Source organism: Delphinapterus leucas, chromosome 11 (genome assembly GCF_059928025.1).
Source record: "Delphinapterus leucas isolate spDelLeu-1000000601 "Yukka" chromosome 11, BTC_Dleu_Yukka2, whole genome shotgun sequence".
In the NCBI taxonomy this organism is placed as follows: domain Eukaryota; kingdom Metazoa; phylum Chordata; class Mammalia; order Artiodactyla; family Monodontidae; genus Delphinapterus; species Delphinapterus leucas.
In genome coordinates this window covers 6,167,974-6,188,451 of record NC_143139.1, presented here as the reverse complement: position 1 = coordinate 6,188,451, position 20,478 = coordinate 6,167,974, and the positions used below count along the sequence as shown (strand labels likewise).

At 51.1% G+C, this 20,478-nt stretch overlaps 1 protein-coding gene across 8 annotated transcripts in view; it reads left to right on the top strand.

The window, feature by feature from the left end:
• The window catches only part of ANO2 (anoctamin 2), a 336,711-nt gene that overhangs the window by 55,554 nt on the left and 260,679 nt on the right, over positions 1-20,478 (top strand). The gene's annotated exons all lie outside the window — the stretch shown is intronic.

Here is a 20,478-nt window from a genome sequence, read left to right as displayed (position 1 = left end):
GAATGACCTCTGGAAGACCCTTCTTGGTAGAAGAGCTGTGAGTTCTTTTTTCTTGTTATTCTGTGGACTGTACAGGTCTTTCTTCTTTCTTTTCTTTTTTTTTTTTCTGGAGATATAGGTGGAATACTATATAACTTAGCCTGGAAGGGATGCCCTGAGGTCACCTGTGTCCAAGTCTCTGGCTCTGGATAGAACCATCGCAAATACAATCTATGATGCAGAAAGCGGGTTCATTTGGGGGGAGTCAGTATCCATCCATCCATCCATCCATCCGTCATTTATCAAATAATTGCTAAAATCTAGGAACTATGCTAATATGCTCCCTATTATTTAATTCCTTTTGGTTTTCTATTCAGTGAGAATAGAAGACCATTCCAGTTCTTTTTCAACTTGATCTTTCTTTTGCACTTGACACAGTTGACCCCTTCTTCCTACTTGATATTTTTCTTCCTAAGGTTTCCAGAGTCTGTGACGTGATCTGTCCCTGCATGTCTGCTCCTGTGGGCATCCTTCTTCTTCTCTTTCATGTGTTCTTTCCTCCTTTCCTACCGTTGGAGTATCAGTGTCTTCAGAGTTCTGTCTTCAGCTTTCTTTTTCCTTCTGCTCTTTAAACACTCTTTCTGGACAATTTCAGCTGTGTCACCATGTGTAAGTTATGATCTACCTGCATATGATGACCCTCAAACACTCTTATTTAGCCTGCATTTGTGCCGTGTGCTCCCGGCTCTTATATCTGTCTCCTGACCATGAATGCCTGCATGTCCAGAAGCATCTCAAACTCAGCATGTCCATAAATGAACTCGGCATCTTCTCTGTCAAACCCGTACCTTCGTGATTCCCCGTCTTGGGGGTGGTCCTGATCATTCTCCTTCTCAACCATGCCAGGATCTGGAAGCCTCCTTAGGCATCTCCTTCCCCTCACACCCCTGGATACTAAGTCATATCAGTCCCATTTCCCATATCCGTTTCCACTGCACCTTCTCCATCGCCACCATCCTGATTCCAGCCCTCCCGATCTCCCCTTGCATTACTGCAGTGTCTCTTAACTGGTCCCTAGATTTGCCTCTTCCAGCCATCTGCGTGCTGTATCAGACTGATCTTATGAGGTGCAAATCTGATCAAGCCAATTCCTATTGAAAATCTTTCAGTGGCTTCTAAGCACCTAAGAATAAGTTCACACTCCTTAAGCACGTTGTAGCAGGTTTCTGTGATTCACCTCACTTCTTTGCTTTATCTCCACCCTCAGACTTCGCCCCCCACACACACCTGAGGCTCCAGCCCTACCAAACCACCTGCCACGCTGCCTCTGCCTCTGGGCCTTTGCCCGTGCCCTTCCCTCCACCGGGAACGCTTTTCCCTCCCCCGATGTGCTGTTCTTAGCTCAAGCACCGTCTCTCCTGTGAAGTCTTCCTTGACCTCCCGGGCCCCCCCTCCCCACGCCCGTGGCACCTGGCACCTGTCGTGATACTCTGCTTTCACGTCTGTGTCCCCACTAGACAGCGAGCGCCTGGCGGGGCAGGGGTGAGGGTGGTGTCTCTGTCCCTGTAACCCCAGTGCTTCGCACAAGCGTGGCCTGGAGAGAGCTCGGGAGCTGTTCCCGGCTATACAAACCCTCTAATAATTTTTCCTCATCTAAAGAAGGATTATCCTGCTTCCCTTATTGTAAAAATCAGAGCGAAAGTACCTCAGACATCGTCTGTTTGCTACAGTGCCTTATACTTCATAGAGAGGCATGATTACTGTCCACTATTACAGCAGTGATTGTGACAAATTGCAAAACCCAAACTCTCCAGTCTGCTTTAGCTGACGGTAATATCTAAGGTTTAGAGTGTGCATTCCCCGATACAGACTCTTCTTGGTGCTTTACATGTATCAAGGCACTGAATCTGTACAATAATCTTTTTCGGTAAATACTTTTACTATTTTGTAGAAGGGTAAACTGAGGCACAGGAAAGTCAAATAACTATTTCAGGGTCACACACTTGGTGAATTGGTGGCTGGGGATTTGAACCCAGGCAGCTTTGCTCTGTATTACGTGCTCTTAACATATTACTCTGTTTCTCCATATTACTCAGCCTAATAATGTTTCTAGTGAATAATTGTTTTCTAAGGCTGCCATAAAATATTACCTCAGACTTGTTGGCCAAAAACAACAGAGATTTATTCTCTCACAGTTCTGGAGGCCAGAGTCCAAAATCGAGGTGTCAGCAGGGTTGGTAACTTCTGGAGGTTCTCTCCTGGCCTCTGACGACTGCCAGTCTGTGCTGTCCCTCGGCTTGTGGCCTCGCCACTCCAATCTCTGCCTCTGTCCTCACGTGCCTTCTTTCCTGTGCGTCCTTTTCTCGTGTTTGTAAGGACACGAGTAATTGGGTTTAGGGCCCACCTTCATCCGTGTGACCTCACCGTAACTGGTTACACCTGCAGCGACCCTCTTTCTAGATAAGGTCACATGCCGAGCTGCCACGTGGACACGAATTTGGGGAAAGGCACTGTCCAACCCATTATAATAACTACTGGCTCTTTATTTTAAAAAGGGAGGAGTGTTTATTTACTGTCATTCCAAAAAACAAGGGAAGTAATTAAAATTGTTATTATTATTAATTATTTAATTCTTATCCAAGAACCTGAACATATATTAGAACACGATTCTGACCGGCTTGGGCCATGGCCAGACAGTGGGACCGTACCTCCCCCTCAGCTGGTCCTGGCTGGATGCCCAAGCCGGATGCCGTGGGGCCTTACCCGCACCCTGGCCCTGGATTTCCCTCTAGTCAGACGCCTTCGTCCATTCCCCATCTGATGTGGCCTTGAGTTCTTTTACTTTTCTCGTTTCTCTCCTCTGAATGGGCTCTGATTTGTCAGCCCCCTTGAAATGCATCCATGAGAACAGAGACACAGTTTCTTCTCTGTCTTTCTAGTTGTGGCCGAGGTCCTGTGGGCTTTTCATGGCGGCCGCGTCGTGCTGAAGCCCCAGGCCTGGTTCTGCCTCTCACCGCAGTGATTTTGAGCCTCTTTGTGCTCTGTCTGGTCCTCTTTAGGATGGGGATCACTTCACTTGATCACAGGGCAGCTGAGGGTCGCGTGGCCCGCCGTGTCTGGATGCGCTCTTGTTGGCAGGGTGTGGCTGTGCCGGGGTCGAGACTGGGCGTCTGCTGCGGGTTCAGATGAAAGGCTTTGGGCGCCCACAGCCGTCTGCCCTCCACGGTTGACCCCAGTCCCAGGAGGGCTATCAGGCGGGGATAGTTCGCATGGGAGGGGCTGGAGGAATGGGTCCAGAAGGTGGAGTGTCTGGTCCAAACTTTTGATCGGGAGATGCGCCCTTTGATGTAGCAGAACAGAGCTCCCCCAGGAGCAGGGCCGTGGCCAGCGGGCCCATTCGCCTCCCCTGCGTTCTCCGGCAGGTACGGCGCAAACTCGTGTGTCTGGGTTTCAGCCCAGGGCCATCCTCCCGTTAGGGCTCGTCTGCCTCTTGCTATCTTGTGGTTCGTCCTAGTTGACGATCAGGTCAGAGCATTAATAGGACACATTTATTGGACATCTCCTATATACAAGGCACAGTATTAGGTTCAAGAGTGAAAAGACATGGAAGCAGCCTTCAGGAAGCTCACCCTCTAGTACAGCAGACAGACATGGAAGAGTCACGGCAATGAGAGGAGGGCCAGGTGGATGCGTGACTGTCAGTAAGGCCTGAACTAGATCAAGGGTTGGCAAACTAGATCAAGGGCCTACAGGCCAAACCCAGCCCACCGCCTAGTTAGGTAAATAAAATTGTGACGGCAATTCGGTGCCTAAAATGTATTGTCTGTGCTTTTCCACTTCCACAGTTGAGTGGTTATGACGCATAGCCAGAAAAGCCTACAGTAGTTACCATCTGCCATTCTATAGAATAAGCTTGCTGGCCCCGTCCCAGATGATGGGTTAGCAGGCAGAGTTCCGAGTGAGAAACACACACGGACCTCCTCCTCAGGGGCTCTCTGGGGTTTTGTGTGTGTGCAGCTAGCACATGGGATTTGGAGAAAGATGACCTGAAGGAGTGGCTTGTGGGGAGCTGTGGAGACGTGTGTGAGGTTGGCCTGGGAATGATGTCAGAAAGCTTGCAGGTGGGCAGGAGGCCTGTGGGGCTGGGAGGAAGCTGGGTGCCCGGGGACACGCTTTCACAGGCTCACAGAATTGCAGAGAGAAAGAGAGAGAGAGGCCAAGGCTGGGGCCGAGCCAGCCCGGGAGGCTGTGAGAACAGGGGTGGCATGGGTTCATTGTCAAGCATCAACGATGCAACTCAAGTTGAAGGGTCCTTACGGGTCACGTGACCCCAACCTTCACTGAGTAAGGGAAGGGAGGGGTGGGAGGGGAGGGAGGGGAGGGAGGCCACGTCTCCGAGCTCATTCAGGTAGAGGTGGCAGCCCAGGCGGGCATCCTACCTTCCTCGCCGATGGTGAGCTGAGCCCTGGGGCCCTGACCCCGTGACCTAGCTCTTAGGGGAAGGGGTTGAGAAGCGTGGCTCCTCCTCGACAGCCCCCCCTCTTTTAAAGGTTCTGCAGCCCTCAGACTCCTGGTCTTTTTTCCTAGCATCTTGTAGGTTTCCGCAGTCTGTAAGCTACTTGAGGGCAGGGTCTGTGTCTGGTTCCTCTTTGTGAGTCCCTCCTTGTTCATACGGGGGACCCCGTGGATGTGGGAAAGCGCTGAGCTCTGAGGCCTGGCCCTCCACCTTGGTTGCCTTGGGGGTAAGGCGATGTCACGAGGTTTCCGAGGCTGTCCCTGAGCCCTGGCCGGATTTGCAGTTCCCCGTGTGGTTAGTCACACACGCTCTGGGCCACCTGCAGAGCTTTCTTCCAAAACGCTTCACCACCCCTGAGCAAGGAGCTTCTTTAAATGCTGAACGTCTCCCGCGCAGCCCCATCAGGTCGGGGAGGCATCAGTCGGGATGCCACGCGTCTTCGGTGATCCACGAAAGCACCTCCTTTGTCCCGACGTGTTGGGGGAAAGGCCGAAGAGCTGCCAGAGAGGATGCTTTGGCTCAGCCCGTCCCTCATCCACGGAATGTGCTCCGCCCGCCTCCTTCACGCTTCCAGTGGACTCCCTGGGTTCCCCTGGGTGCTGGGCCGGCTCCAGCACAAATCCCCCAGCGAGACGGGGACGGCGGGGACATGGACGGGGAGGGGAATGCAGTGCAGAGCCAGGTGGACAGTATTTGCCCACAGAGTCCGGCAAATGATGGACACTATTTCCCATCTGCACGGCAGCCCTGAAGCTGTCCGGAGTCGGAGGCTTCGCTGGTCCAGCAGGAGAGCTGGCGGATGACACAGGCCAGAGTTCAAGAGCCGGGGACACCAGGTGTCCTGAGGGCGAGAAAGAAAGAAAGGGCTGCTTTAGGCACTTCCGGGCGCAGTTACTGAGTGCTGACCCCGCAGGGCCCCTCGCTTTCAGCCCTGTTCCTGGCCTCATTTATCTACAGTAGCGTGGAAATGCGACACTTAGAGGAGCCTCGCTGACCAGCCCAGGTTACCAAACATTGAAGAAAAAAAGGCCCCAGTGCAAAACCTGTCACGGAAGAAAACACATGGTGTGCACCTGCCACGTGGGCATCGTGGACAGTGTCCCCACACCTCCTCACATCGGCTCTTCACGGTGGCCCCGTGAAGGGCGGCATCTCCCCCATTCCATGGACCAGGGCTCAGAGAGGTGAAATAACCACCAAGGTCATACAAGGTCATAAGAAAAATCCTAGGGCTGTCTGGTTCCGGATCCTGTTTTCTTGTTTGTTTGTTTGTTTTCATTATACCAGCCTCCTCCTGGGACCAGGGGCACCTTCTTTTCCTAAGAAAAAGACTATTTAGGAAGCTTGTCCAGAGTCCTGGCAGGACTGGCCCTCTTTGTGGGCAGAAATGGGGGTTTGGGTAGCGTGGTTCTTAAAAAAATTGAGATATAGTTCTTGTACTGTAAGATCCGCCCTTCTGAAGTGTGGAGTCCAGTGTTTACACTCACCAAGCTGTGCAGCCATCACCCAGGCGGTATGATTTGAGCTTCTTTAGAAAGGCCCCTGGACCTTCCCCCCCTCCCCCATCAGCCTCCTTGTACCCTGAGGTCTGCTGTGAGTCGCTGTCTCGGCTCAGCTGGTGGAATCAGACCTTCACTGGCCTGTTATGCCTCGGAAGGGTGGCCTTGTCATAGATGGACAGACTTGTCACTTGGAAGTCCCTGCATGTGGGCACCTGAGTTTAGACTATGAGCTTCCTGAGGACATCCCAGGGCCTCCATTAGTTGGAAAGGATGTGGGTTCAGTGATGTGTGAGAGTCGGCACGTAGGAATGCCCAGGTCACAGACCCTTCAGAGCAAGGCCAGAGGCAGGTGGGAGGAGCCTAGGGAGAGCGCTCAGAAACAGTCGGCTGCCAGGACGAGGAGAATTGAAAACACATTTGCCCCTTGTCTTACTTACCTGGACCTGGTTGGAGCTGGCTGCCATCCCGGGACTAGTTTGTGGACTGCTTCTCTGATTCTCGTGGTGGCAGAATGGACAAAAAGAGCTTAGAAGACGCTGCATCTCCAGATTTCTCTGGCCTCAGAGACAATCATGAGGCTCCCTGAGCACGTCCTGTGTGGGAGGCCTGTGAAGGATTCTGAGTGGGGTTATGCTGGCCTTTCCAGCCAGCCAGGGGCTCCTTGTGTGCTGGGACTTTAGGAGACCTGGATTCTTCCGCTGCCCTCTGGTAGGTTTCTGCCATTCCTCCGTTGGTTCCGTCGGTCCTGGTGGACTGTGTAGACTGCTTACTGCACTCCAGGTGCCAACGCTTGAGCAAGACGGGGCCAGTCTTTAAGACGTCATCCTTCTACTTGATCTTTTAAAAAATACAGATATCCCTGGGGGGGCGGTCTTCTTTGGCTTACTAGTCATTTACAAGCCATGTGGATGACCTTTTCAGATTATATTCTTGAGAGCAAGTTTTGCTTTGGGGCCGTGGAAGGGACACTAAGTGGTGCTGCCCTCTTTCTCTCTGGCCCTTTTCCTGTGGATCAGCATCCGGGGTTAAGACTGGGGCCACAGCCAGCCTCTATGGTATCTTCATGCCAGTTGGAAAAAAGTCTGTCTTCCTCAAGATGCTTTCCTTCCATTTCTGGAAAATTGTCTTAATATGATGGTTTTATTTGCTCAAAACTTTACTGCCATCACCAGAAAGCTGACCTAGTAAATAATGTGACTCTAAGATATCTTCTTTATGGTTGGTGCCCCCTTACTGTAGCATCTTTGTGCAGTGCGTGACCTGCACAACTGCACGTGGCCACCTCGGTTAGGATAAGCACTTGGTTAGGATAGTTACCCTTCTTGCTGGCTGGTACCTGCTGCATTTCTCATCCAGCAGAGTGGTGCCTCCCCCTGAGTAGGGCCTTCGATCCTTTCAAGGTTTAGAATACGAGGCCAGGGATGGGAGGCTTGGGGAAAGGAGACAAGAAGAAACACGGTTCTATCTAGATGGTGTAAGTCTCTGTGACTCCCGGGTTTTCCCAGGAGGGTGGGAGCTTCACAGCCTGTCAAATGACATTTGCAGTAGACGGACGGAAAGGCCAGTTCTTGAATCTAAAATGCTAAGAGAATTCCTGCCCTTTGTGAAGTCAAAGGATCTCTCAGTGGGACTGGACTTTCCGAGCTCAGCCCTATCATTTTATAGGTAAGAATAAGCCGAGCCCAGTGAGGCACAGGTGTGACACCCAAGGCACAGATGGGAAGTGGGGAGCTGGCACAGGGCCTGGGTCTCTGTGTCTCATCAACTTGCCCCTTGTCTGTCCCCACCCCCCTCTTGGGGGCTGAGTGATGCTCGGATAGTGTGGGTCCGAGGAGCGGGAAAGGCCGTGGGCTCTCTCTCCAGGGACCTCTCAGAATTGTGAGTGTCCTGTGGGCTTGGGCTCTAAGGAATCTGCTTTGCGTAGAAGGCACTCGAAAAACACCTTCGTCCCTGGCCTCTCCCAGGGAGATTTTCCAGCACTTTTGACATTTACTTCCCCTCCTGTTGTTCCTGATGCCAAAGGAGACTGAGCTTCAAAGCAAGTGTTTGGTGTTGGCTTCCTTCATCCCTTAAAACACACACGTTTGATGAGAATCCTTGGGTTTAGAGGGGCTCCTGCCCTTCTCCATGGGGGCTTGACTTGGCAGTAGTCCCAGCAGCAGTGAGGTTTCTCTGCAGGGCCAGCGTTATACCTTCTTCTCCCGATCGCTGTTGATCCTGGTTGTTGGTTATGAAGTCTTCATGTGAAAGGAGGCGGGCACCCCAGGGAGACCACTGGAGCCTTGGAGAAGCCGCTCCCCGCATTGTGGTGACATCAGAAGAGTCGCTGTCACACGAGGCGGTGGGGCACGTGCCTCATCGTGTGGCACATGCCACACGCGTCCTTTGTGCTCTGGCTCCAGGACCCTGAACGGCGTCTGGTTTGTGTTCTGGCCCGCAAAGGGTTAAACAGACAACATGCATTGACTCGGGGGCACCATGCGCTAAGCATCATGCCAGCGTCAGGGGCGTAGAGATGAAGACGGAGACGCCTCAGATGTGATCTTGAACCACGAGGGCTTGCAGACAGAAATCCTCCTCTTTCCTGTGTTGCTGGAGGTGACGCAGACCCTCCTTTCTGTTGAAAGCCTTGCCCGGGCTTAACGCTGATCCCGGGAGGAACCTGGTAAGCTGCAGAGCCGGGGCGTTTTCCCCCGGGGGGCTGAGAGTCTGGTGGAGACTGGGGAGTCAGATGTGGAAAAAGGATGCCCACCAATCAAACATGGGGCCACTTGTCACAGATGAGTGACAGGTGAGCAGTCCGGGAGGGCTTCTTGGAGGAGGTGTGAATGGAGGCTTACCTTGGAGAGTGCTGCTCAGCCCTGCCGCCTGGGCCCCGGGCCTGAGTCAGCCACTGCTGCACATGCCCCATCTGGTCTCACCTGCAGGCTTTGAGCTCGGCTTGCTGCTGCTCCCCTCTTGCTCTCGGCACTTCCACTTGCCACCTGCCTTTCACCTACCCCAAGCCCTCAGCACCTCAGGCTTTTCCCAGCTTCCCTCTCCTCCCCCCAGCCCGGGTCGATGTTTCTGATTATTCCCCCCAGTTAGAGTTACTTGCATTCTTCTGCATCGACTCTCATTTTGTTATTTCCTGTCCCATATTTTCTAAGCTCCCCAGGTCCCTTCTCGTTTATTTCCCCATCCTCTCTGGTGCTGTTCGCAGCACCACCCGGTTTGTTGTCATCTGCAGATTTAATTAGCGTGGTTGATGACCCTTTTCTTCCAGACCCGGGCCGTGGGGAGGGGCGGGCGGCCTCCAGCAGGGCCGGCTCCGCGAGGTGTGTGTGCAGAGACTTGCGGTCGAAAAGCCTGTTTTGGCCACGTAGAGGGGACGTGTTCCAAACTGGGCTCTTGGCTCAGAGAGGGAAAAAAGTGCCCCGGGAGCCAGGTTTTTCTGGGAAAGAAGGGAGGATCCTGGAAACTGGATTGCACAAACCCCCTCAATTCAAATTCCTCTAGCCAGAGGACTCCGCTTGCAGAATCCAGTTATTATCGGCTGGAGCACCTGCTTATCCTGAGCTGGGCACCGGGCGAGGTGCCTTTCTCATCTTTTTGCTAATCTTCACAAGCACGCTGTGGGCCCCCTGTTGCTTCTGGGTTATTATTTTTCTCTTTTACCTAAAAGGAAACTGAGTCTCAGAGAGGCCGCTTCACATACCCATGATCGCACAGCGGGTAAATGGCAGAGCGGGGAGTTGAAGCTGAGCCTCTCTGAGCTCTTCCTTTAATGCCCTCTGCTTCTCAGGGACCCCACCTGCTTTACCCCCTGGCCTCCAAACCACTCTAGGCTGATGGACTATTTTCATGGTACCCTTGGCGGATAGGCTAAATTCTGGATCTTTTTGGGAGCCCACAAAACAATCAGCTTCTCTCTTCTTTTTTTCTTATCACCGTCGATGGGTCTTTTCCTGAGTGTCCCTGATCAGTGCATCTGTATCGAGCCAAGATCTAGGTTTTAGTTAATCGAATAGCCTTTACTCATAAGCCGACTTCTCTAAGCTCTACCTTAATATCTTTCAAGGCTGAGCCTGGTGGGGAGGGGGGCGGGGACAGGTGTGATAGTCGCTAACTCCGGCTTTTAGGTCAGGTCTGATGTTCTGTAGGTAGCACAGTGGTTTCAGCGTCCTCTCTCTGAGCTGCAGAGCAGTGATTCTTGATGGAGCATTTTCCTCAGGGAGGATAATTTTTCCTTGGGTGGGACTTCCCAGTACCGTGAAGCATGTTTGGCATCCTTCCCTCCATCCACTAAAGGGTAGTGATGCTACCCGGTCATTGGGGCAAAAAAGCTCCCACCCATTTCCTAAGGGGATGGTACAACTCCTGTGGTTTGCATAGCAGAGACACAGAGAACATCTCAGGGCCAAGTAAGGGTGGGCAGGTGGAGCTCTGGCCTCCAAAGGTCAACGCGGGTAGCCCCATGCAATATTTGGTCGGAAGAAAGGGTTCTTTGGCCGACGAAAGCTTGTAACTAGGCTGCAGAAGATTTTCCAGCTTCTTTGTACTTGTTCAAAGTCTGCCTCCCTGTATGAGACCTCAGTTACGAAGGGTTAATGACCCCGAGAAGGAGTCGTCCGAGCCGTGCCTTCAAGAAACGTGCTTCCTCTGACCTGGAGGAGGTCACAGCAGCACTGAGAGGCTTCTCCTTTGTTCTGCTGACCATGGCCTAGACCAACCCCAGAGCAGATGGACAGTCACTGCCTGTCTGCTGCACTTCTTGGTCTTGCTAGAAGGTGGGAAGCGTTCCCTACTCCATTGAGAAGGTGAAGGAGGAGGGCGTTCTCTCAGGGTTCCCTGATGAGGGGACTTTCATTATTCTTTATCCTGGCAAAGGTATGATGAATCCAGGGGAGTGCACAGGGCTGACCCATCAAGGTCACTATTGTGAGCTTCACGGGCAACAGCAGCATTGTGGGTGGTGTGTCCATCACGGGCTGCATCTCAGCCCATCTGCGCTCCACTTCTGCAGCCTCATCCCACTCCTCTTGGTGCCACCCACAGCCTTTTGCACATGGAAATCCCATCACGGTGTTCGAAGTACCACTCAGGTTCCCTCTCCTCCAGGAAATCCTTTCTGGCTCCTCCAGCCTGGAGTCGGCTCTTCCACGGGTTTCTTCTGTCATTGAGAACTCCTGGTCGCATCGACAGAAAACCCAACTCAACTGGTTCAAGCACCAAAGGAAATTTGTAAGCTCGTGTAATCAGGAAGCCCATACGTAGGCCTGGTGAGGACTAATCTAGCAGCTCAAGTGAGGTTCCCGAGGACCCCCTGTTTCTCCATCTTTCTGCTCAGCCTTTTGCAGGGTCCACTCCATCCTCTACTTACTCAGTGGTCCCTTGGCTGACCCAGGGCTTCCGTCGACTGCCACTCTTCTCCCCAGAGTTCTGGCAGAAAGAGAAAGCTCCTTTGTCCCGAAACCCTAGCCAACATTTCCTCACATCTTATATAGGTTCCGGTTGCATCACAGACATATTCCAGAACTAGTTGTTGTGGCCAGGGGGATGGGTATGCCGATGGGCTCAAGCTAATTGATCTGATTCCTGGAGTTGATGGTGGGGTCAGTTCTACCGAAAACATATGGCTGAGATCCGGGAAGAGCATTTCTCTGGGCGCAAAATCTAGCAATTATTGATGAGTGAAAGGGGAAACGGCCAACAAATGAGCATTGACTAGTCGTCCTGTCCATTTGGACATTAATCACCCCGGTCATGATGTTATTCATCTGTCTTGTGCGTTAGATATCATTTATCTGGTTTTTAAGGAGACTGGGAGCCGCAGGATGGCTTGTATTTCTTCTGCGTGCCCTTAACTCTTAGCATACTGCTGGTCACACAGTTGTTACCCAATAAATACTTGTTGAATTGAAATACGATGGGGTGATTGAATAGTAGGAAACAGTGGAGATATTCCTTAGGGGAGAGGTGAGTCACTGCTCAGACAAGGCAAGGGCACATCTTTTGGAGGGAAGGCGAGGGGAGTTAATGACTGAGAGCATGAAGGTTTTATAGAAGTGTCTTGAGGAGGGAAGACAAGTATCTGAATCAAAACATCACACAAGTTTTGAGTTAGGAGGAATACGAGAGAGATGGGTACTTTGAAAGGTAACGTGATGGGCTTTTAAACTCCTGGAAATGCTTTTCTCTGAGTGGGACATTTATTACACGGGCCGAAGGAATGCAGGTCCGGAAGGAGATACTGGGCATTCCTGCCCAAAGGTTTTGCTGGCTGTTGAATTTAGTGGTGCTCACTGGTGATCCGTAGGGAGACTCTATGATTTATTGTCTAATCTGGGACATTTCTGGTAATACTAAAATGCTGCACTGGATAGGACGATGAGGCAGAAGACATGACCTGGGACTGTCCCAGCCCAGCCAGGACCTATGAGTCATCTTTGGTCCAGGTCTCTATCAGCGGCCCAGCTAGGCGACCCTCTGCCCCTGCCCTGCAGCTGCCTTTCACCTCTCTGGGCTTTGACATGCTTGCGGTGTCCCGGTGGGGTGAGAGGTTGCCGAGAGCTGCTATCTGCAGCATCTGACTCCACTTGGGAGATGTCGACTCTCCAAAATAGTTCTCCTGTGACGAATAGGAAAGGCCGGCATTTTCCTCTGGTCTTTCCTCCAGCTTATCTGTGACCTTTCCCCCTCTGTTTGGGGCTGGGCCTCTGTGCCTGGGGCCTGGTCTTGGGAGAGGCGCCGTTCTTTCTGCCAACATCTTCAGGGCTTATGGATTTTTATCCTCTTCTGTGGTAGAAGTTGGGTCTCTGGCTCCTGGCTTCCGTTCCGCCTGTTACTTCCCACATTCTAAATTCCCAAGGGAAACATTCTCCTTTAACTTCACTTGGGGGTGTTCGGGGAAGCCAGGGACTATTGCCACGGTGGGCTCAGCCCTGATGTCTCTCAAGTGGGATCCAAGGAGCGTGGTCGCATCCCTGTGGAGGTCGAGGGCATGTGCCCTGTGGTCCAAGGGGCAGCAGGACGCTCTGCACGTTGAGTCCCGGGGCAGAGATTTGGCACTGGCTGCCCTTGACCTTTGCTCTTAAAAAAACCCTTTCATACACAGCTTAGAATTTGCAAAACACTTCCCTGTGCATCATCTCATTTGATTCTGTTACCATAGAATCAGTATTAGCTTTTGAATACCTATTTATTAATTAAAAGCTAACAGTATATAATATATTTTAAATAAATAATATGTTTATGTATTTATAAACATATTATTTACATAAACATAAACATTTACATACACATTTACATACACATAAACATTTACATACAAACATAAAATATGTTTATGTAACATAAATAAACACATTTTATATGTTATAAATGACATTTTGTATGTTATAAATAACACATTTTAACGAAAAGTAATATTTTTCAAAAGAAAAAAATGGTGAGAAATGTGGCACTGTTTTACATTTTTGCAAGTCTTTATTCCCTAGCCTTATTGAGGTATATTTGATGTATAATAAACTGTACCTATTTAAAATGATCTGATCTGTTGAGCTTGGGCATATGTACAAACCCATGAAACCATCATCATAATCAAGACAATGAGTATATCTACCACCCCTGAAAGATTCCACGGGTCCCTCATACAGTCCATCCTTCTCTCCTCCAGGTGGTATTACTATTAATCATTTCAATTATTTTAACATTGCCTGTGAGTTTCAAGAGCTTTGGTGACTCGCCAAAAATGGTATGGCTGGGAAGTGACAGAGCTGGGGCCCAGGACCCAGTCAGTCTTCGAACCCTAATACCCATGGCCTTCCCGTGACCAGTCTGTCCCATGACAATGGTGAAGATTTCCCCCGTTTTCTTCCGTGGGTTTTTGAAGTGGAAAGAAGCCCAGGGAACACTTACTCCCACTCTGTTGCTGACTCCCCATGAGGTCCCTGTCCTTCCAGAGTGCTGGGCCGCCCTGGGGGCCCCTGTGGGTCAGGGATTAGGCGGGGAGCTGGCTGTCTCAGCCCTTGGTGTATCGGAGGGTCTGACTCCTTAATTTTTGCTGGGTTCCCTCCTCCCCAGTTTTTCACCTGGGCTTGAGAAGAGGTTTCCTGGGTGCCAACCGTGGGGAGTACAGTGATGTGCGATGCACAGTTTAAAGACTGTGCTACCAGGTCCAGAGGTCATCTCTTCTGGGCGCCTGTCCATGTTGGTAGCACAGGAGGCCATCCCCCACTTCCAGGAACTTTTGGTGACAGCTGTTTCCTTTGACAAAATTATGACAAGAGTGGGTGGCTGAGTTTCCATCGCCTTAGGACCCTGGCTGGGTTGTCCCCAGTCTTTGCTTGGGAAGGAGAAGCCTTTTCTATATGAGCAGTCTTGCTACTGGTATTTTTTGGGGGGGCGGGGGTGGTCCCTGGGGCAGGGTCCGGTGGGCCTTTGGTCCTGCCCTCCGTCTTTGCTGATCACTCAGCCATCCTCCCCTTGGCCTGGGGAGGAGAGGGTTGGAGAGGAGGGTCATCTGGGGCCTCCCGGGAAAGCAGGTTTTCACCTTTTCCTCCTCCAGTTCTTCCCTGCACTTAGTTCCAAGCCACTGTGTCTCTGGGTGGCCCAGGCAGACCCTGCTCCCGGACCATGGGTTGGAGGTTCCTGAAGGAAGTTAAGACTTTGGTCTTAACGATGGCACAGGTAGACCAGGGTGTTCCTCCATGGGGCCGTTGTGAGGACCTTCTCATTTTCTGCTCTGATTTCCTGCTCTCAGGGCTACACCCCACACTCCTCCTTAGTCTGCCCCGGCCACAGTCTCAGTACCGCCTGGTGTAAGTCCTCCAGCTGCGTGGACGTCAACCTCAGTGATCCGAGAATGTGGGAGCCCCTGCGGTTTCGTCTCACCCTCCCCATGGGACCGCATGCCCTTGTTCCTTGCGGGTCCGAGGTGACCCAGGCTGGTGACATCTGGGAGGCGTCTGCCCGCCTTGGTCCCTCTCCATCGTCTCCCTGCCCCCGCCCTGCCCCTGGCAGCCCGCTCCGGGCCGCAGTGTGCTACAGCTAGTGTTCTCACGGCAGGCTGGGCCCAGAGCGCACGCAGGCGTCCAGGGTCAGCATCGGGCTGGCTTGGCCGGGCTGCGGGGAAGGAGGCTTGTGGAGTATCGGGTTCCAGCGTTTGGCGGGGACTGCCTCCCATTCATTCTCGTCTCTCCGGAGGGGGGACGTGGTCTGGTGAAGCCACATGCGATCTTTGGAAGACAACGAGACGTGAACCATACGGAAAATCTCACCAGGAGTGCGCGGCCTCCGGTCCCTGACAAGGGCTTTGAGCAGTGGCTGCAGCTCTAGGGAGAGGTGTCTGGGAGCGTGGCTCCCCCCACGCCCAGTCCCCTGTCCCCCATCTACTTGATCTCCCGTGTGTGGGGCATAGAACTGCCCTGGACGGGTTGGGAGCCCCCAGAGACACGTGACGCTATCCCTCACAGGCACCATGGCATGGACCTTGATGTCAGGAGACCTGGATTCCATTCCTGGCTCTGCTCCTAACTAGCTGTGTGTCCATAACCTGGCCACTCAGCCTCCTGAGCTCCGAGGTCTTCATCTGCTACTTGAGAAAGTTGTGAAACGTCGCTGGAGGGCTCTTCAACTCCAGCATCCTTTGGCCAAGTCAGTTCCTCTTCAGAAATGCACCGTGGTTGTCAGCTGACCCTGCTTTGAGCCGTCAGCATGGGGGTGTTGAACGGTACGTGGAAGTCTGATGCCTGGAAGGTAAAGAGACCCACGACTTCTACATTTGAAGTGTCCTTTATTCTTCAGAGCATCCCCGATTCTTCTCCTTAAGGCTGCAACACCCTTACGAGCCTATAAGGCAGACAGGTTCCAGGTACGTCCAGCTCCAGTTCAGTTCAGGCTGTTTTGTGAACACCGGGATGAGCTCATGCTGATGCAGTAGACCTCTAGGGATGGGAGCAGTGCCCTGAAGATGCAGTGAGGACCCCAGGGCTACTGAGAAGAACAGAGACGACCTCCCGCGAGGTTTTTATATAAGGTTCCCGGTCAGGTGGAAACTTGAACAACTTTAGTTGTGGGCATGAGACGAAGATTCAGGAATGACACTTAAGGGTAGCCACTTTTTAGAAATTGGTCACAGGATCTGAACAGAACCAATGAAATCTGTGTGTGTGTATGGAAGTTGTAAGACGTAGTTACTGAGCGTTTACTGTGTGCCAGGTGCACGGTGGCTGCTGGGGACAAAGCAGTCAGCAGGACAGACGCAGCCTTTGTCTGCATGGAGCTTAGGTCTGGCCAGGAAGCAGGCGTTAGACACCCGCCTGCGGTGAGTGCAGGAGTGGTCAGTGCTAGGAAGGAGGGGGATGGGAGCTGCGCAGGTAAGAGGGGGACCACGCGAAACTCGGGGCTCAGGGAAGCCTGCCCCTAGCAGGTTCTGAACTGAGAAGCTGGCTGGACCAGTTGGAAACCAGTGAGAAGGGCTGTGTGTCTGGAGTCCAGGGAGGAGGGCGGGAGGGGCTGGTGCCTTAGAGAACATGCGTGTGATCAGGTCTGCTGTTGGGTCAACTTGAGCGAGGAAGGGAGGAGGGGAGAGACTGGCGGATGAGTTAGGGCATGGGCTCAAGGTGGGGACCTGACTCTGCCTCTTGTGAACTCAGGTTTCTGTTGGTTTACTTAGTGGTGAAGGAAAGAAACCAGCTGACACACCTTGAAAGACGCTGAAAGAGCTGAGAGTCAGGTGATGGTTGAGGACTATCATCTCCTCTGACCAGAGCACTGACAGCCTCCTCTTGGGTGCTTCCTCCTGATACCCAGGAACCGGAGAAACAGAATTTGTAGGGTTTTATGAACATGGAATCATGGGGAAAAGAGGTATGTAGTTTTGTGAGATGTTTCAGTTGAGCTGGAGGGACATTCCTGCCCCATCGTGTATTTCACGTTTGTTAGCCCTGGGGTAGTGCATCCCCAAGATGGAAGGGTTTGTGCTTTCTTAGAGAAACCTTCGTGCACTGGTTCTCCTTTCTCTGACGACCAGAAACAAATTATACGTTTCAGCTCATTTTACATGAACTTAAATTTTAGTTGCTTGATGAGATTTGGGAGCCCCTCCACTCACTCTGATTACTTAGTTATGAAACCTCTTTTAGGGATGGATTATATGCTCTCATGCCTAATCTCTTATACTTCGTGTTAAATTTTGTGTTGGTTTCGGAAAACAATGCTTTCTGACCGTGTCCTCAAATTCTAGAGATGAATAATACTTGGAACCCATGGTTTCCTTTAGGTCCATGGGACATTTTGAAAATCCTATAGATAAAAAAAACTTCAAGGCAGTAAACAAACCAAGATTTTAATCTAACAGGAACGGTTTTCCCCAAGTCTTTTCTATCAGTTGCGGGAGTTCTGTGAAGACCTACTTTGTGTCCAGCCTGTGCCAGGTGCTTGAGGGACACAAACGAAGTGACAGGTACTGTCAAGAAGCCGCCATTTTAGTTGAGTAGAGCGAATCCCCATCATTGCAGCGGCCGACATCTACTGATGAAGAAACCGAGGCTCCCTTCGTTAAGTGACTTGCCCGATGTCCTACAGCTGTAAAATCCAGGATTCAGATCCTAATCTATTTGAATCCAAATCCCAAGCTCTTTCTGTTCCCCTCCTGTGCCTAAAGGAATCCAAATCCAAGGTAGGATGGAAGTTAGCTGGGCCTGGAGAACAGGACATTTTTTTTTCTTTTTTAGTTCAATTTATGTTAACTTCCAATTTTTCGATGTCTGGGTTAGTAAAAAGAGCTTCTGCATTTGGTGACGGTTCTGCTGAGGGATTTTCAAGTATTTGTTTGTTTGTTTCCGGGAGACATACATCTCTGTGTTCTTCTTATGAGAAGGTAACAATGTCGCACGGCATGAAAGAAACATGGTGACTAGATGTTAGCGCCAGCACAACTGCATTCCAGCTTTTATTTTCCTTTGAAACAAGTTCCGTTTGTGCAGAATGGCGAAGCAGCATGCTTTGCTGGAGGGAACGAATGCCCCGACATTGGGGAACAATTTTACATCAGTTTAATACACGGTTGGGCTGCAATCGATAGCGCCTCTAAAATCATAGGGGCTAAACAAGGTGGAGTTTTACCTTTCACATAAAAATCCCAGAGACAGCCCAGGGTGGCGGAGGCACTCCATAGAGTCAGGACCCAACGTCTGTCTTGGTACTTTTCTGGCCTTGACTCTGACCTCGAGGTCTAAGACACTTGTATTCGTGTGTCAGGCTGCAGATCCAGGGGTAGGGAAGAGGATGAAGGGGCAGAAGTAGGCCCCCGCACTTGCATCTTTGCGGGGGCCTACCAGGAGCTGCTTCACCCCTCCACCTGTACCACATAGGCCAGGAATGAGTGTCACGGTGACACCTAACTTCAAGTGGGATGCAGTCTTCATTCCGGAAGGCCATATGCTTAGTTAAAAAATAAAAGGAGAATGGCTCTCAGGGGACAGCTAGCAGTCTGCCACCACGGCCACGGGTGGACCCTGGCCCTCCCAACCCCTTTTTCAAGCACCTGCAGCCACTTCATGGACATGTACACGCTTGAGGCACCACTTCCAGATAAAGTTAACAAAAAAGGGGTTCATCACAATTTAAAAACAAAGATGAAACCAAATATTTAAAAATCAGTAATAGTCACGATTTCATCTTGGTGAGAGGGATGGTACTGTCTCCCATGTTTCACTGAAAACATCATTTCTGGGGCCATGATGGAGAGCTGGGACTTCAGGTCAGCTTCACAGATGGTTTCTTTTCTTCCTCTTTCTTTTCGCTAAATTAGAAAAGCTAAAATTACCGTTAGAAGTAGCAGCAAGTGACTGATGACTCCGTCTAGTGGTCCTGGTATTGTGGCCGTAGGTGGACAGAGGGATTGGGGCAATTTCCCAGTGAAAGCCGCTTCCAGGGTTTTGTCGGAACTATGTCCCCTTGGGAGCTTGAAGGCTCAGTGTTTCATCTTAGGACTGCCTCTTAGATTCCTCCCATCCTTTGATTCAATTTTAGTCTAAAAGGCATGTCTTTAAGTTCTGTTGCAGCCCTCGGATGTGGTTTTTAACTATGCACAGTAAGTGTCCTGTCTGTCTTTGGGATGAGAGGAGAAAACCACCAGGTAGAGCATAGACTGCCTGGATTCGAATACTTTTCAAAATCATACTACCTGTGTAACTTTGGACAAATTATTTGAATTTTCCCTGCCTCGATTTCCTGAACAATAAAGTGGAGAGTGATAGTACCTGTGACTATAGTACGAACCAAAACACACAACCTCCCTGCCCTGTCCGGGCGCACGATTCATACTCAGTGCAGATGCGCCACAGTGATGGGTATTGTTTTCAGGTATTTGTCAACTCTAGACCGTCCGAGACTTTCAGACCACCGTTCAGCCTTCCTGCGAAATGCTGGTTTCTTCTTCATTCTTCTCCCCAAAAGCCAGGAGCTTTCATCCCCGAAGTGGGGGGAGCTTCCGGACGTCTGAATTATTGAAGACATGGTAGAGTGCCTTCAGAATCAGAGAGACAGTCTTCACTTGCATTACGAGCACCATAAAATGTCTTTTTATCTTATTCATCGTCTCAAAAACCCGCGTGAGCCCCATTGTAGACAGTGCACTTTGGTGGGGAAAGCAGTCTTCTCCCTGCTACCTGGTTCTCTGCCTGGCACACGGGGGGATGTGCTCAGATGCCTCCACTGGCATCTTCAATGCTAAACTGAGACGGAGGGCGCATCGACGGAGACCAGCTGGTCTTTGCAGATGACTTCGCAGAGGACTGTCACTGCTTTTCTGTGAGCAGCGTCACTCTTGCTGCGTGCAGGGTTGGGGCCTCCTCAGTCCTGGCCTCCGTACAGCCTGCTTCACGGGATGCACAGGAAGCCAGCAAACCCGCCTTTCCCCTGTAGTGTGGTCTGCGGGGGGCGAATGCAACAAGAAACTGAGAGCGCATCTCTCTGAAGGGCACACTCACTAGGACCCGGCGCCCACTCCGCCCTCAGCAGCTGTATCCTAATTGTCAGTGGCACTCGGGCCTGCATCACATGGGTTTCTGTGACTCCCAGCATTCGTCGGATGAGGGATTTTGCTATTGGCTTGTTCTGCTTCCTTTGTGAACACAGTGTTTGTAACTCATTTTGCAGGTAGTTTTAGAAGCTTCACGCCAATAATGGGGCTCTTGCCCATTTTTCCTGCTTGTTTTGGTCTTTTTTCATTTAGTGACAAAATGAATTAAAGTGTTTTTTTTTTTTTTTCCTTTGTGTGCTTGTTCTGAAAAAAAATTGAGGTTTTCCTTGAAGGTGAGAAGAAACTGATGGCTTCATGTTGTCATCTGACCAGTTTTTATAGCATATCCTGTGCCCCGGGCCAGATGAGTTGCTGAGTCAATGCAACCTAATTTTCAGATATTCATCGCTGTGTTTCCTTTCCTTACTTTCCATTTTTGGGTGAAATCAGTGCGCTCACAGAATGACTTGTCC